We start from the raw sequence: 17,039 nt of genomic DNA on the forward strand, positions 1-17,039 counted from the left end.
CAATGATACGCTAAGACAATTGTGTATAAAATTGAAAAGAGTAATAGGCATTGGCTGCAAACCATGCAGTTCAAGGCACAAGTCAGAGTAAGTAGTAGTTAAAAGGCATGAGGATTAAGGACTTACAACAGCGACTTTGACTGGTGTAGTCATGCCCTTCTTCTTGTTGGTGTGACAATCCTTGAAGATTTCCACAGCATTTGGTTCAGGTACTTTTTGGTCCTTGCGGGCTTTCCTATGCATTTCAAACAAGTCAATATAGATCTGATAATATGGTACAACGAAAAGAGTGAAACAACAGCTAATTATAAGAGCCTCGCAGTGTGCAATATAGCTACGAGATCCTGTCGTCTGTTGGAATTTCACTTTCATACGGTTGGCCTTGTTCTTTGAACAGTTCACCTACAAGAAGATAGATTTGTGTGGCACATGCGTAAATAGGACTTCAACATGTGATCTGATCACATATATAAAATGTACATGATACTTCGGATCAGACCAGTGTTTAACAAGGCCCCTCCAGTCCTCATCCGATATATTTTCCACTGGAGATGTTTGGGAAAGTTCACTGTTAGCCTTGCCTTCAAAGTGAGTTTTCCTCAAGTTATACCGATACTGTCACAGAGCAGACTTGAAAACATGGGTGCAAGCTCGTCTGGTTGCATCATCTTGGCTATCCAACTTGAACCTCATCTATTGAAAATTATGGGGGTCTCATTATCAGCAACCTAGAAAGTATGGGACATAGCAAGACGATATTACTAGTTTCCAAACATAACCATACTTACAGATAAATGGTCGAGGAAGGTGTTGAACTAGGTTTCGTCTTTGTCATTCCTGTACTAAATCCATGTTGGGAGGATACGTACATGACACCTAATGGCAACCGCTGCCTCTGATACTAACTTGGCTGACTCTGTAGCATCACATGGCCTTTTTAAACCTACCTCAAAACAGATCTCCATTCTTCCTCCTCCAGATTTAGTTAACCTATCAAGCATTATCCCTGATGTTTGTTTCCTCTTGCGCCTAGGTGCTAGTCCAACAACAAACATAGGAAGTGTTAGTGTACATCAAACTGTGAGACTACATATAAAGAAGCATGCAACTGTAACTTGACTCTAGCAACTACCTTCTTGCTGTTGAAGCTCACAAGGTTCATCTGATATTGCCAACTCGTCTTGTGTCAAGAGTGCTTGGGAAGTAGTGTCAGGTGGCAAGGGAGCTTGGGAACACGCTGATAGCTCAGTTGACGCACGAGTAAGTCGTGCAACTGGTAGTACTGTGGTAGGTGTTGCAAGAACTAGGGTTGTCTCTGCTTGTTTGGTGGCAGCTATTTGTTTCTGTTTGGATTTTTTTGCAACTCGTGTAGCATGGGATGCCGTGTTTGTAGAATTTTCCGCTGGACTTTGACCTTCTATTGCACCATCAGTACCAGCAGAATCTGCAGGATTCATCCACTTCTCATTCCCTGCCATTCTGTGTTTCTTACTCTTTCTCTGTGCCATGTTAAGTCAAGCCGACAAGAAAAACGAATAACAATTTAGTTCTTCAGAACAAATTGATGCATGATGCAGACGAACTGAACTTTGATGTTAGACAACCACATGATAGGAGGATGTAATATGTATGAAAAACATGACGGAAGAGATAACCAGAACTATGATGTGTAAACTAAGAAGAAGACATTTCACCAAATTAGAAGCAATGCAATGGAAGGTAGACACCATATGAAAGATGCTACAAATATCGCTCTGCCAAGTTAACAGTGTCTCATCATAAATGGCGTTTAAACAAATGTGAAGCAGTACAAGAAATAAATCATATGCAAGATGCAAATAACATCACACTACCATGTTAGAGGTCTCTCATCATTAGTGCCATTGTATATTCACAACATTGCATATCCACAGCTTATGATGTGTAAACTAAGGAGAAGGCATTTCAACAAATTAGAAGCAATGAAAGCTAGACACCATATGAAAGATGCAACGAATATCACTCTACCAAGTTAAAACTATCTCGTCATAAGTGCCATTTCAACATATTAGTAGTACAAGCTAGAAAATAATGTGAGATGTAACCTATATCACACTCCGAAGTCAAACATGTTGTCACACCCTAGCTAGTTCAAGCATTAGAGTGTGCATCATGTTTAATTTCCTTTTAAATTTTAAATGGGGATGACAGAACCCCCAGCACCCCCCTGGAACAACTAGGGTTTACTAAAAACTTTTTCAATGAACCTGAAATGCCCTTCTAAAAAGCCCACCCTTTTTGTTTTGGGTTAAAACCTTTGACAAAAATGGTGCACATTTTTCTAGGACATCAAAGGTCATTGGATTAATCCTTATGGTATTTGCATTTGGGCATTTAAATGCTATAAAATATTTTAAATGCTCAAATAATCATAAACTAAAATGTGTGCCGTTGGATATATTCTAAGCAATGGCCATGATTAATTTTATGATTTTTGGTAATGCCCTGGCATTTTTAATAAAGCCCTGAAGTTGCAGAAATAATAAATAAATAGAAAAACAGGAAAAGAGAGAGAGAGAGAGAGAGAGAGAGAGAGAGAGAGAGAGAAACTTACCTGGCGCAGCCCACCAGCCCACCTGGCTCGGCCCAGTCCACTGGCTCATACCAGTCGTCCCCCTCCTCTCGCTAGGAGGACGAGGAGCGCGTGGCCGGCGCCCGTGGCCACACGCTGGCCACCTCCTGCTTCCGCCGACGCCCTGGAGGCATCCACGAGTGCCACGCCGACCCCCACGTCTCCCTCACTTTCTTCCCACTCTCCTCGTGGCCTCTCCCCCTCTCTGTCTCTCTCCCCATCTTCCTGCCGAGCGCAGCCGTCGCCGCCGACAAGCTTCACCGCAGCCACTGCCGTCCATTCGTTGCCCCGTCATGCCAGGAAGCTCCGCCGTCGTCGACTACATCAAGTAGGCCGAGCCCTGAGCGCTCGCTTGCTCCGGAGACGCTGCACCGAGCTCGTCCTCAACTCCGGCCACCGGAGATCCCCTCCGCCGCCCCGCTCGCTCTAGCCCTTCCCCGAGCTCGCCGTTCGCTCCCCTGCAACCGCTGTGAGCTCCGCCACCATTTCCCCCTCTCCCCGCGCTCGTCCGCGTCCTCTAACCACCTCTGCCATCGAAGCCGAAGCTCGCCGCCACCACCGCACATCGCCGTCGTGGCCACAGCCACGTTGGGACGCCACCGAGCACGCCTTCGTCTTCCACGCACTCGCAGGAGCCCGTAGCACCCTCGCACGCCCCTCGCCGTGCCCCCTAGTGACTAGCTCGACCTCACCCGAGCTCCGGCCGCTGCCAAACTCGTCGCCGACGACGTTTCCGGCCACCCCAGCTCCACCCACTGCCACCACTCGACGCGGCTTCCTCCCCGCATCACGTAGATAGTCTCCGCCGCCCTTTTGGTCACCAGAGTGCAAATCCCGCACTGCTCCGCCGCGTTTGGCCTCGCCGGCGGCTAGACGCCGGCGAGTTTGACTCTGTTTGACCCTGTGTGGGCCCAGGTTGGCCCCCCTGAGTCTATGACAGGTGGGGCCGGTCTGCTAACTAGTTTAGGATTAGTCTTAACTAATTTTAATTAGTTTAGACACTGAAATGTGGGCCCAGGCCCCACTGACAGCTAATTAGTGTTAATTTAATTCTGATAATTAGCTGAGTCACTGACAGACAGGGCCCACCAGTCAGGTTTGACCTGGCCGACCCAGTTGACCGCTGACATCACACCTATGTCATGCTGGCGCATTAACTCAATTACTGGAATTATTCTTATATAGGAAATTCCAGAAAATATCCAAAACTTCTAAAAATCATAGAAAATCAACCATAGCTCCAAATGCAAGGATTTATATATGAAAAATGATCAGAAAAATTCAATCAATCCATCTGTAATGGTTTCATGCATGACAAAACAAGTTAACCTTGCTGTTTAATGAGCTAATATTTGAATCTTTGATTCAAATGAGTTCATCCCCTTCTATTTTAGCTTGCATTAGGCCAAGACACTTTCATCTTGCCATGTCATAGCATGCATCATATTGTTGCATATTGCCATGTTATGATTATGTTCGGTGTGATTTTTGTGGTTGGTTCTGCCTCCGAGGATAACCCCGAGTATCCGTCTAAAGGGTAGTACCCTACGACCACTACAACAGGTAAGCAACCCATTGATCATTCCGATAGAAACCCATGTTCTCGCTTCTGCTCTTGTTTACTGCATTAAGACAACGCGATTCAAACTGCTGTGTGCTATGGTAGTTGAACCCTTATCCTCTGCATGACCTGTCATTGCCACAGTAACTAGATGAAACTCACTAGCATGTGTTGGAGTTGATTGGGCCATGTATGTGATTCCTACCTTGCTATGCCTGCTATGCTTAGAGTTGTGTCAGGTTTGGTTCATCTAGGTGATGGGCCAGAGTGATATGATTATGTCGGTAATGTGAGGGATGTGTTGAACATGTTTTGGTAAAGGTATCGATGAGAGGCCATGTAGGAGTACATGGTGGGTTGTTTCATTGAGGCCGTCCATAAGAACTGAGATCTGTATGCATGATTTAAGATTCAGTTACTACCACACATTGGGCCCTGAAATATGACCCCGCTCGACTTACTGACCCAGCTCGTCCTCTGTCCAGGAGTTGCAACTAGTTTCTGGTGTTTGTAGGTTATGTGTTGGCGGCCGTGCATAGCGCTGACCCTAGGGGTGGGCTATGATGCGGTAGATACACCGTGGCACGATGTACCGAGTCGCCTGTTTGGTGTCCCGGGAACCCTGCACACATCGTTTGGGGCCGTTGAGGACACCCCGACCGGTTTTCCTTGCGGATGGAACCTGAATAGGCGATAAACCTGGACTAGAGACTTGTGAGGTTAGTCAGGTCGTGGTCTACACCCACGTCAGTTTTCGCTTGAAGTCTGCGGAGCACATGTTGTGTGCAGACGCTAAGTGGTGGAAACATGTGTGACGAAGTACACCCCTGCAGGGTATAAAACTATTCGAATAGCCGCGTCCGCGGTAAAGGACTACTTGGTTGCCTATACAGTTCATAGACAAGTTAATGGTTACTACTAAAAGACTCAAGATAAGTGTGAGTACCGAGGATGGCCCTCTCGTAGGATGACGAGAGAGGATCCCCGGTGGAGTATTGTGTTGGTGAGTAGTGGACTCATGTGCGAAAACTATTTTACTAGTGGAGTTCCGTAGGATAGCTTAGCCAAGAGTCAAAGCTGGCTTGCTGCAATAACCCCACCACCTTCTTGAGAATGAGCATGTATAGTAGGTTCTGTTGTTAGACTTGCTGAGTGCCTTTGTACTCATGTTTGCTTAATTACTGTTTTCAGACAACAACACCGCCCCCTCCGATGGTTTCTACGTAGACCTTGACGTCGACGAGTGACTAGCCACCCAGGTGGTGACACTACTAGGGAAAAGCCTATACACAGAATTTTACCAGTAGCGCTGTACAAAATCAAGCGCTGCTGCTACTTAGTAGCAGCGCGCGTAAATAAACCGCGCTACTGCTATGACTTTAGCAGTAGCGCGTACTAGCGAAAAGCGCTGCTGCTACGTTTGAACTGGGCGCACATGGCTAGCCCAACCTAGCAGTAGCGCGTATAATGGCCCAACGTTACTGCTAATCTCCTTAGCTGCAGCGTGCTTATGTGTAAAGCGCTGCTGCTAACGGAAATAAAATAAAGTGAAAAACAAGTAGAAAAGTAAATGAAAATGAAAGAAATAGAAAAAGAAGAAAGGGAAAAAATAAAATGTAAAGAAAAATAAAAGAAAAAAGGGAAAAAAGGAGAAAGGAATAGCAGTAGCGGGTTTCAGTAAACGCGCTATAGCTAACGTAGCTATAGCGCGTTTTCGGAAACGCGCTACCATTACGTTTCACTTAAATAGCGGTTTCCCCCCACCCCGCCCCCGGCCACCAATTCTTCCCCAAATCGTCCCTCGCCCTCGCCGCCGTCTCCTCACAGCCGCCGCCCAAGGCCGCCCTCAGCCTCACCGCTGCCGCCCGAGGCCGCCCTCAGCCTCACCACCGCCACCCGAGGCCGCCCTCAGCCTCACCGCCATCGCCCGAGGCCGCCCTCAGCCTCACAGCCGCCGCCCAAGGCCGCCCTCCACATCACCGTTGGCGCCCTCCACCTCACCGTCGCCCGAGCCCGCCCAGGACCGCCGTTGCCCATGCCCGAGCCCGCCCTCTCCGCCCCTGCCTCCGTCACCGAGCACCTCCCCGCCACCGTCTCTCCCCTCTCTGTAAGTCCCCCACCCCTCCCCCTCACTCATCTCTCTCTGTATTTTAGAGAAAAAATTAGATGTTTTTCAGTTAGGGCACTAGAGTTTTGCTAGGTTAATTAGGTTAGTAGTGCTGCTAGTAGTATTGGTACAGTAGGTTAATTAGGTGATGTTAAATGAATAACCTAAATGAATGAAATTAGTAGTTAACTGCATTTTTTCCTTTCATTATTATAGAGCACTAAAGTTAACTGAATTTTGTTCTATTAGTAGTTAAATGAATTTTCTTCTACACTGTTTGCACATGTGGTTGCTCGTATATATTTGGACACTGTTTGCAGGGAATGATGCTTAGTGGCCTATGTTTTGCCGGAATGTTGATTCATTTCTTTTCCAGAAAATTTCAGGTTCTCGATTTGTCCACTTTTTAGCAAAGCTCATGCCGAAATTTTTCGTGAATTTCGGCATGACTTGTGCTACAAACTAGGACATATCGAGTGCCCGTGATTTGCTGCACCAGGAAGGAGTCAACATTCCTGCAAAACAATAGGCCTTTTTATGTCATTATTCATTTTATTAGGTCTAGAATTAATTGACTAGATTTAATCATAGGAAACATGGCTAGCAACGGTGAAGGACAGGGTTCTGGTGATTGCGACGACGCCTACCGGGCGGCAGACGAATTTTTTAGCCTTACCGATGATCAACCGATGTTATTGCTGGGCCCACCGGTGGCATCGGGGACTGAGACCGACACGCAGACCGGTGCTGAGACTGAGACCGGCGCTCAGACTCAGACCAGCATCGAGACCGGCGCTGAGACTGAGACCGGCGCTGCCTCGGGGAGCGGAGCCGGTGTAGAACCGAAAGCAAAGAGGCAACGGGTTCCTAACAAATTCAGGATTACTAGAGTGGTGGTCACGGAGGTGGAGGACGACAATTTTGAGCCAACGGTGCCCGAGGAAGCGCGTCGATGCTACGGCAATCAAATAGGCTGCATCGTACGAACAACCGCCACCATCAACGATGAGAAACTATAGAAGATAGAAAATATGAGGAGCTCCCCCTTAAAGAAGTTCCACCAGATATTCTTGTTCCTGGGCCGGAATGAGAAGGACTATAAAGATCCAGATGAGGACCCGGCAATGAAGAAGATAAACAAACACGCCATGACCAAGTTTAGCGACGCGTTGGCCGCCTGGAAAAATCGAGTGAAAGCAAGGATCATCGACAAGAAGGAACCCCACTCCGAGATTGTAAAGGATAATCCGTCAATCACGGAAGAGCAATTTCAAATATTCAAGGAGGTTTCGAGGCCGAAGATGCCAAAAAAAAGTCTAATTACATGAAGGGGCTTCAAGAGAGGAACATTGGGAGCCACCACCTCGAAAGCCGTGGTTACGGCGGAAAGAGGTCCAAATGGGCCAAGGAGGACGCGGAAGCTGCGAGTCTGGGCATCCCAGACCCCTTGGCGGAGTTCACCGTCCCACAGGAGCATGACGTCCTCAGGGCCCGGCACCGTTGGGACCCAGTGAAAAAGGTTTACGAGACAACACCGGTCATTACGGAGTTCATGAGACTGCTGGTAATTTTAGTTTCTGATCAATTCGACTGCACACGTTAGTCATATTTGTAAACGATCATTGTGCCTTTTGCAGAGAGAGCAGCACAGGATTGCGGCCGAAAGCGACTCGCTGTCTGAGGCATTGGCGAGGCCCAAGTGGGACACTCCATTCAACCGGGTGTTGAACGTATTGAAACAACAACCGGTGGATACTCGACCGTCGTATGGACGCGTGCATGGTGTCGGAGAAGGCGCCACGTGGAAGAAGTACTACCGTGAGACCACAGAGGAGAGAAAGGAAAGACGGAGGTTAAATGAAGAAAACATCGACAAGAGGGTTGAGATTGCGGTTGAGAAGAAATCAACTGAGACAGTCGCAACAGCGGTAGCTGCCGCAAAATAGGTGGCTTTAGATATTTCTACTACCTTGGTTCCGGCCGTTTTCAATTGGACCAGGCAAAATCCAAAAAAAGATGCAGCGGACTTTCCCCTTGCTGACTTCTTGGCGGGGAGCAGCTCGACTAGCATTGCACCAGCACCTGCAGCTACACCTGCTCCCGCACCGGCTCCCGCACCGGACGTGCTAGGCGGTGCTTCGTCTTTGGCTGAGCTCGACACCCTCATGGTATCTGTCACACCGGCCCCCTTCAATATAAATGTATAATCTCCTGTTTTCGTTGCCTTTCAGATGTCTCACGTCGCAGACTTTTCTTTGCAGGCCGACGAAACCCCGTGCACCATATTGTACACCATCGGCGACCAGAAGGTGGATGTGGGGAAGGTGACGATAATGGAGCCGAAGGAACCATTGTTCCACAGCCGGCCGATCCCCCCGAACGTCTTCAAGGTTTCCGTGGCCAGTGTCAAACCGGGCCACGAGAATTTGCCTCCTCTAGTACTACTGGGGGATGACGACGAGACACCGTGGCGGCTTGGTGATTGTTGCAATGCTGGGTGGGTCCTGTTGTGGCCAAAGAGTCTGCTTCGTCTAGAGGCGGCCGGGAGCACACCCACGAGCACGCAGCCTCAGTAAGGTATGAACATCAACACCCCACCTACCCAATTATCGTCGGGTGTCGGGTTGGGTGATAGCGGACGGGGTAAGGAGGAGGCTCCATTAGTCGCTGATGACGTCTCCATGGATGAGGATGAGGCCGACGATGGCGCTGCATAACAGTATGTCTATACTGGCGCCTCCTCAGGGTTTGAGCGTCATGAGTCGGTGCCTGAATTGCCGTCTCGACATATTATGGACGACCTTCCGGTAGTAAAGAAGTTTAGGAAGAGAGCGAGGAAAGGCAAAAAAGCTGTTTCTATGATCCAGCTGCCTCAGCAGCCTCGGCTTCAGGACCGTATAGATATCCCCGGTGCGGATAAATGGCATATCCCCGGTCAACCAATCCTACCCGCAACAGCGCTACAGGCCAGATTCGGCGATCTAAAGAGACTTCATGATGATGTGCTGCGGGTAGAGAAAGACCTCATCGCCTCAAAAGATCCAGGATACCACTCTACGCGGTTAACGTTCCGCGGCAAATGTCGTACATCGACAGCTTCCCCGCGGATAAGTTCTTCCTCCGATTCGATTACATATTCGACATGTTTCACGTGAAGAAGCTGGATTTTATGTTTGTCCGCCTTTATGCCTTGCACATGAACTACATCATCGGGGTTGAGCAGATATCTCATATCTGTGTCGCTGACCCGTACTACATGCACGAGGGCTTCTTGGGAGTCTGCGCAAATCACCGTGAATACGCGAGGGATTACATCGTCAGTTTCATGCTCACAAATAAGGACAAGGGGGCGATTCTCGTGCCTTATCATCCCGTGTAAGTCATCTGCGCTGCTATCCTTCCTTCGATTTCAATCATTCATTTGCACGGTGGAGGCTAATTAATTTGAGGACTTATTTTGCGCAGCGGTGGGCGCGCCGTCCTCATCATCCTCTACCCCCGATTCTCCCACGCTCTTTACTTGGACACGTCGAAGAAAATTCACAAAAAGGATTACACCCACATCAAGGATGTTCTCGACAGTGCTATGTATCACTACCAATCACTGGGTGGAGAGGTCAGGGACAAGAAGATGAGGGGCAGCAGGGTCGCCTTCGGCCATAAGAGCAACTTCTGCTGCATCCAGCAACCGGACGATTCTCTTAATGATGGATTCTATGTCCTACACCACATGCTGGAGTACAGACGGGATCACCAGAACCTTTGCATGGCACCTTCTTCTGGCGATGCCCATATTCTGCAATGGGCAAAGGACATAGGAGATATCGAGGACCATCGACTTCGAGCTGAGTTCTATAACATCCAGCGCGAACTTGCCCAAATCATCATGAAGGAGGTCGTCGGAAAAACAGGGATGTTCTACGGAGAAGGACAAATGTCGCGGGAAGACGTCCGAACATGGATAGCCTCTCAGCGTCTCGACCTGAAGCCTTTCACTAGGCTCGGGGACTATCTCCCTGACTTGGATGTATGGAACGACATGTTGGAGTGATTGTCGATATATGACAATGTGTCCATTTAATCCATACTTTCTGTATGACAAAACTTTGAGTTATGCATGGTGAAACTTTATTTGTGATGTAATTAAACCATCCTCCTCCTCGACTAGCGAAAATCACTCTAGTTAGGGCATTTTGGGGTACGATGAACTTTGTTATTTATGCTTATGATATGTTGTTTTTATTTTTGCCAAGTCTGTCTCTTTCTGTTGCTCAACTATATATGTTGCATATCATCGACTCATGTGATGATGCAGGTGCATAGATCATAGATGGCGAAGAAGTGCTATGCCAGGAGTATATATACGACAAGTGGCCGGAGTGTCAGGCCCTTCCGGTTTCCGAGCGACAGGCAGTAGTTAGTTTAGAGGTTCACGCTAATGCGAAAGAGGGATACGAACTCATGTTCTCAAAGTGATAGCTCTTCTCGCGTATATCATTGTTTAAATGGATGACGATGTATTTGCATATCATTCGAGACTTGTATCGCTATTTTCGAGATGATGATGAGAGACCACTTTGTGTTGGATGATGATTATGATGATGACATGATTTGATGAGACTAATTGTATGTATATGCTATGATTACATTTGTATGTGTATGATATGCTAAAGATTGTTGTATAAAGCCTATTCAAATACAAAACAAATACAAAACAAATATGCAGGAAAAAAAACTAATAAATAAACTAGTAGTAGTGAGGGGGGAAATTTAGCAGTAGCGCCGCATTGTCAGTAGCGCGTCCCAACAAACAGCGCTGCAGATAATATCAGTAGCGCCCTTTCCCAAAGAGTGCTACATCTATTCATGTATAGCAGTAGCGTGGGACAACCGGCGCTACTGCTATACGTTAGCTGTAGCGCCTTATTAGTAGCGCCGGTGCCCGTGCTACTGAGAGGCTCAAAACCCTCACTGCCGGTAGGCTTTTCCCTAGTAGTGTGATCCTGGCCATGGAGGGCCCTATGTAGATAGATAGGCTTCGAGAAGCCTTCTTTCTTTCTAGTGTCTGTACTCAGACTAGTTGCTTCCGCTTGTGCTTATATGATTGTATGACTTGAGTGTTGGGTCATGTGACCCCTATCTGTATGAACATGTTATGTATGGCTCTCTGGAGCCTTTAAATAAAGTACTTGAGTTGTAGAGTTTTGTTGTGATGCCATGTTGTATGTACTCATATCGGGCATATTGTGTGTATGATTGAAATGCTTGGTATGAGTGGGATCCGACAATCTAGTTGTTTATCCTTGGCAGCCTTTCTTATGGGGAAATGTAGTCTAGTGTTCCTCGAGCCATAGTAGTCCGCTACAGGCTGGTTCACCGGAGTCCTGCTAGCCCAGCACTACTGCTCAGGACACTTGACTGGCCGGCATGTGTTTCATGTCGTTCCTATGTCTGTCCCTTCAGGGAAATGTCACGTGGTGACATCCGGAGTCCTGCCTAGCCTGCTACAGCCTGGGTTCCCCGGAGTCCTGTTAGCCCAGTGCTACAGCCTGGAATCACTCGCTGATGACCGACATGCTCGATGTGATTCATGTATGCCTGTCTCCATAGGTCTATGCCGCTTTGGGTTCACGACTAGCCATGTCGGCCTAGGTTCTCTGTCATATGGATGCTAGCGACACTATCATATACATGAGCCAAAAGGCACAAACGGTCCTAGGCCATGGTAAGGCGACACCCGTGGGATACCATGCGTGAGGCCGCAAAGTGATATGAGGTGTTACCGGCTAGATCGATGTGGCTTGGAATCGGGGTCCTGACAGCGTTGGCATCAGAGCCGGACTGCCTGTAGGTTCGTTGAGCCAAACTGGTCGATGTTGAGTCTAGAAATGCTTTAGTTATATGTAGGGGAATTGATTGTGTGAGGGAACGTAAGGCTCTTTTACTCCTTTACCTTATGCCCTCTGATCTGAGTCATTCTCTTCTCATTCAACATGGGTTAAGGACTAGGCTCTCTTCTTCTATCAGGTTCACGTGTTACTAATCCGTAGTAGCTTATAGGATTGTTGTTACAAGCCTCAGTACAGTTTCTACTACTTTTAGTATGTTGCCAGTTGAATCAGAACCTTGATATGATGTTGTTGAGTGGTATTGCAAACTGTTGTGGATGTCTCAAATCTTTTTCTGAGCATTTACAGCTGTTATGCAGTCCAATTTTCCCTAGAAATTGTAATGTCTTTGCATTGTGGTTGTGCTTTCAGATGGCTACTCGTGCTCAAAACCAAGTGGTTTGCCTGACCCGGTTCCTCGACATGCCCGGTCATACTACTATGTTAGTCCGGGTAATGATCGAGACGGGTTATCATTGGTATCCCGAATACACCGTCGAAGAGCAGTTCTGAGACTTTAATCAAAGCCAATATTTCTGCACCGTCAGGATATTTCCTTCTTATCCTGGATCTACCGAGCCCCTCCACTGTTCCTATGGACTCGGGGTTACTGTTGAGATGGCTGTGCAGGATGCTGCCTATTCCATGATGACCATCATGCGAGTCCGGACTGGCCTGCTTCGAAACACCGACTTCTGTTACATGCCAGCTTCACTTCCGGGAGCGCAAGGGTATCTTCAGGCTATCTATGCTGACTCCACTCAGGAGGACTCATTAACTCGTACCACTGCCGAGATGCTCGAAGATAAGGACCGAGAGAATCGGGCCTTGAGGCTGGAGCTTTTCAGTACCCGTGCTGATCATTGGGCCACATTGACTCGGTTTGCACCTGCGGTGCAAGCTGGATGTATGGATACAAGGGATCTGTATCTTGTGAGATCTGCTCTGCCAGACATGGTGGATTGGCGTGATGTGGGAGGCATCACCCCACCCCGTGGTCCCCGCAGGCCACCGTTTGTTGGTCCAAGACCTCATCCTAGCCCCTTTGGTCCACAAGCTCCTCAGGACCGGCTGTTCCCGGATGATCACGTTGAACTTCCAGGCTATGGAGGTGACTTCTATGAGGACTACTACGGAGCTGTCTGAGTTAGTAGTAGTATCACTAGTATTGTAATAGTTGTATCTCCACTGTCCTGCATGACTTGTGGAATATGACTTTGTGTGTAATAAATTCTGAAGGTGTAGACAAATAATGTATAGGAGCTTGGAATGCCTCCGATGAGATGTAACGTCTTTCATCATAGTTGTACTGTAGCCTGGGCTTGTACTAAACTATGCATGATGTGTATGACCGTTGGTATATATATGGCAGTTTTATATTACCATGACATACGGATGAACATCTCTGCATTCCGTGTTATCCATTACATTCTGCACTTCCTTGCTAAGTTTGAGCCATCCTTATCTAACCCATTGTCTTGTTTTCTCCTAGGATGGTCAACACCCGCAGCAACCCTGCTGCCCTGGAGTAGGGGGAAGCCAGTGCAGCTAGGGGTGAAAATCTGCCTCACCCGCGCTCTCTGGCCGAGGTGATGCTGGAGGCGGAAAGAAACAAGCGTGAGACTAACCGCTTACTGGAGCGAATTGAGCAGAACACTGCACGCCATCCGCGAAATGACTTGGTGTCAATCAATGACTTTATCAAGCTGTACCCACCAAAGTTTAACCATTCCGTCGAGCCCCTCGACGCGGATGACTGGCTTCGCAGCATCACCCACAAGCTATGTTCTGCCAACGTAGCCAAAGCCGACAAGGTTACTTATGCTGCCTATCACTTTGAAGGCCATGCTAGCCTTTGGTGGGAAAACTTCGAAGCTATGCACCCGGTCGGCCAAATTACTACTTGGGCTGAATTCAGTGAGGCTTTCCATGAGCATCACATTCCGAAAGGTCTCATAGATCGCAAGAGGGAGGAGTTCTGCAATTTCACCCAAGGAAGACTAACTGTGGATGCATATAGTCGTGAATTTGGGAATCTGGCACGTTATGCCCCTGAAGAGGTATCTACCGACGCTAAGAAGCAGGCAAGGTTCCGCAAGGGACTTAGCCCTGAGCTTCATCGTGATCTTCGTCTGCACGAGTGCACATCCTTTCAGAAGCTGGTCAATAAAGCCATCAGCGCTGAGACAGGCCAGACTGATTATGACGCTTCACGCAAGCACTCCCGTGATTTTGGCTCTTCATCCGGCTCTGGAGCTCAGAAGCGCCGGGTGTGGATTCCAAGCACGACACTGCCACCCAGGTTTATTCCGAGGCCATCCTTTGAGGCGCCTCGTCCCAACCAGCAGTTTGCACCGCCCAAGCCCTATGGTGGACCCGCTGCTAATGCTGCTCCACGCCCCAATGTGGTGACATGCTTCAAGTGTGGAGAGCCGGGTCACTATAGTCGAGAGTGTCCCCAGAACAACCCCAATCAGACTAGAAAGTCCGTTGGCCGTGGTAAGCCAGCAGGAAAGACATTCTACGCCAAGCCGGTCACCACTGCCCGTGGCCATGTCAACTATGTTTCAGCCAAGGAGGCTCATGAGGATCCTAACATCGTCCTTGGTACGCTCCTTGTTAACCGCCATCCGGCATCTGTTCTTTTCGATACTGGAGCATCTCATTCATTCATATCCGAGAACTATGCTCGATTGCATAACACGACATTCTGTGACATGCCCACTTCCATGGTAATTCAAACTCCAGTTTCCAAATGGCAAACTTCTAGAGTAAGCCATGGGAACGAAATTCTTGTCGATAGACTTGTCTTCCTTGCATCCTTAATAGCTCTCAAGTCCTCGGACATAAACATCATTTTGGGTATGGACTGGATGTCAGCTCATTATGCTAAGATTGATTGTGCCACTAGAACAGTTTAACTTACTCACCCATCGGGCAAGACAGTCAATGTCTTAACTCGAGTGGCCAAGCGCCAGCTTTACTCCCTAAATGCCAACCCCTTTCCAGACCTTGAAGATGTTCCGGTAGTCCGAGACTTTCCGGATGTCTTTCCAGAAGAACTGCCAGGTGTTCCACCTGACAGGGATGTCGAGTTTGTGGTAGACCTTGTTCCAGGAACCGTTCCAATTTCTAGAAGACCCTACAAGATGGCACCCTTAGAACTAGCCGAGCTTAAGAACCAACTCGATGAGTCCTTGAAAATGGGTTTCATTCGTCCTAGTTCCTCTCCTTGGGCTTGCCCCGTCCTCTTCATCAAGAAGAAGGATGGAACGGATTGAATGGTTGTAGATTACCAACCTGTCAACTTGGTCACCATCAAGAATAAGTATCCGCTTCCCAGGATCAACGATCTGTATGACCAGCTCGCTGGGTCCTCAGTCTTTTCCAAGATGGATTTGAGGTTGGGCTACCATCAAATCCAAATCAGAAACGGGGACATTCCCAAAACGGCCTTTGTTACTCGTTATGGCCAATACGAGTACACCGTCATGTCCTTCGGTTTAACCAATGCCCTAGCCACCTTCTCCCGGTTAATGAACTCGGTCTTCATGGAGTATTTGGATAAATTCGTCGTAGTATACCTCGATGACATACTCATCTACTCCAAGAATGAAGAGGAACATACCTAACATCTAATGCTGGTATTGATGAAACTTCGAGAGCATCGCCTTTATGCCAAATTCTCCAAGTGTGAATTTTGGTTGCCAGAAGTGACCTATCTAGGCCATGTAATCTCTGGTAAGGGTATTGCTGTCAATCCCGAGCGAGTTCAAGCTGTCCTTGATTGGACTCCACCTGAGACGGTCAAGCAAGTTCGGAGCTTCCTTGGCTTAGCGAGCTATTGCCGCCGCTTCGTCGAGAATTTCTCCAAGGTTGCTAAACCTCTAACTAAACTCCTCAAGAAAGATAAAAAGTTCGAGTGGACTCCACAGTGCGAGTTCAGCTTTCAGGAACTGAAAAGACGCCTGACATCTGCTCCCGTACTGGTACCAACAGATTTCTCCAAGGACTTTGTTATCTATTGCGACGCCTCACGACAAGGACTAGGTTGCATACTCATGCAGGATCGTTAGGTAATTGCCTATGCTTCACGGCAATTACACCCACATGAGGAAAACTATCCCACACATGATCTAGAGCTTGTAGCTGTAGTCCATGCCCTCAAAACTTGGCGACATTACCTCCTTGATAATCATTGCGAGATCATCACCGATCACCAAAGTTTGAAATATATCTTCACCCAACCAGATTTGAATCTCAGGCAAAGACGTTGGGTCGAGTTGATCTCGAATTATGACTTAAGAATAACTTACACCCCGGGCAAAGCCAATGTCATGGCTGATGCACTAAGTCATAAGTCCTATTGTAACAACCTGATGTTACAACAAAGTCAACCACTTCTCCATGAGGAATTTCGTAAGCTTAATCTTCACATTGTTCCTCGAGGATTTCTATCCACCCTGGTGGCGAAGCCTAACCTTACGGATCAAATCATAGCTGCCCAGAAGCGTGATAAGGGCATTTTCCAAATTAAGGAAAACATTGCTAGCGGAGTTGCTAAATGTTTTTCCATGGATGAGCGAGGTGTTGTCTTCTTCGAGAACCGCTTGGTGGTTCCCAAGAAACAACATCTACGCTAGTTGATTCTTAAGGAAGCTCATGAATCCCCTCTAACCATTCATCCCGATAGTACTAAAATGTATCGAGACCTACGCCAGAGGTTTTGGTGGACTAGGATGAAGAGAGAAATTGCTCAATACATTGCTAGCTGCAACGTCTGTCGTCGTGTTAAAGCAGAGCATCAACGGCCTGCTGGCACCCTTTAACCTTTGGCTATTCCTGAGTGGAAATGGGATAAAATCAGTATGG

Source organism: Triticum aestivum, chromosome 3A (genome assembly GCF_018294505.1).
Source record: "Triticum aestivum cultivar Chinese Spring chromosome 3A, IWGSC CS RefSeq v2.1, whole genome shotgun sequence".
Classification (NCBI taxonomy): domain Eukaryota; kingdom Viridiplantae; phylum Streptophyta; class Magnoliopsida; order Poales; family Poaceae; genus Triticum; species Triticum aestivum.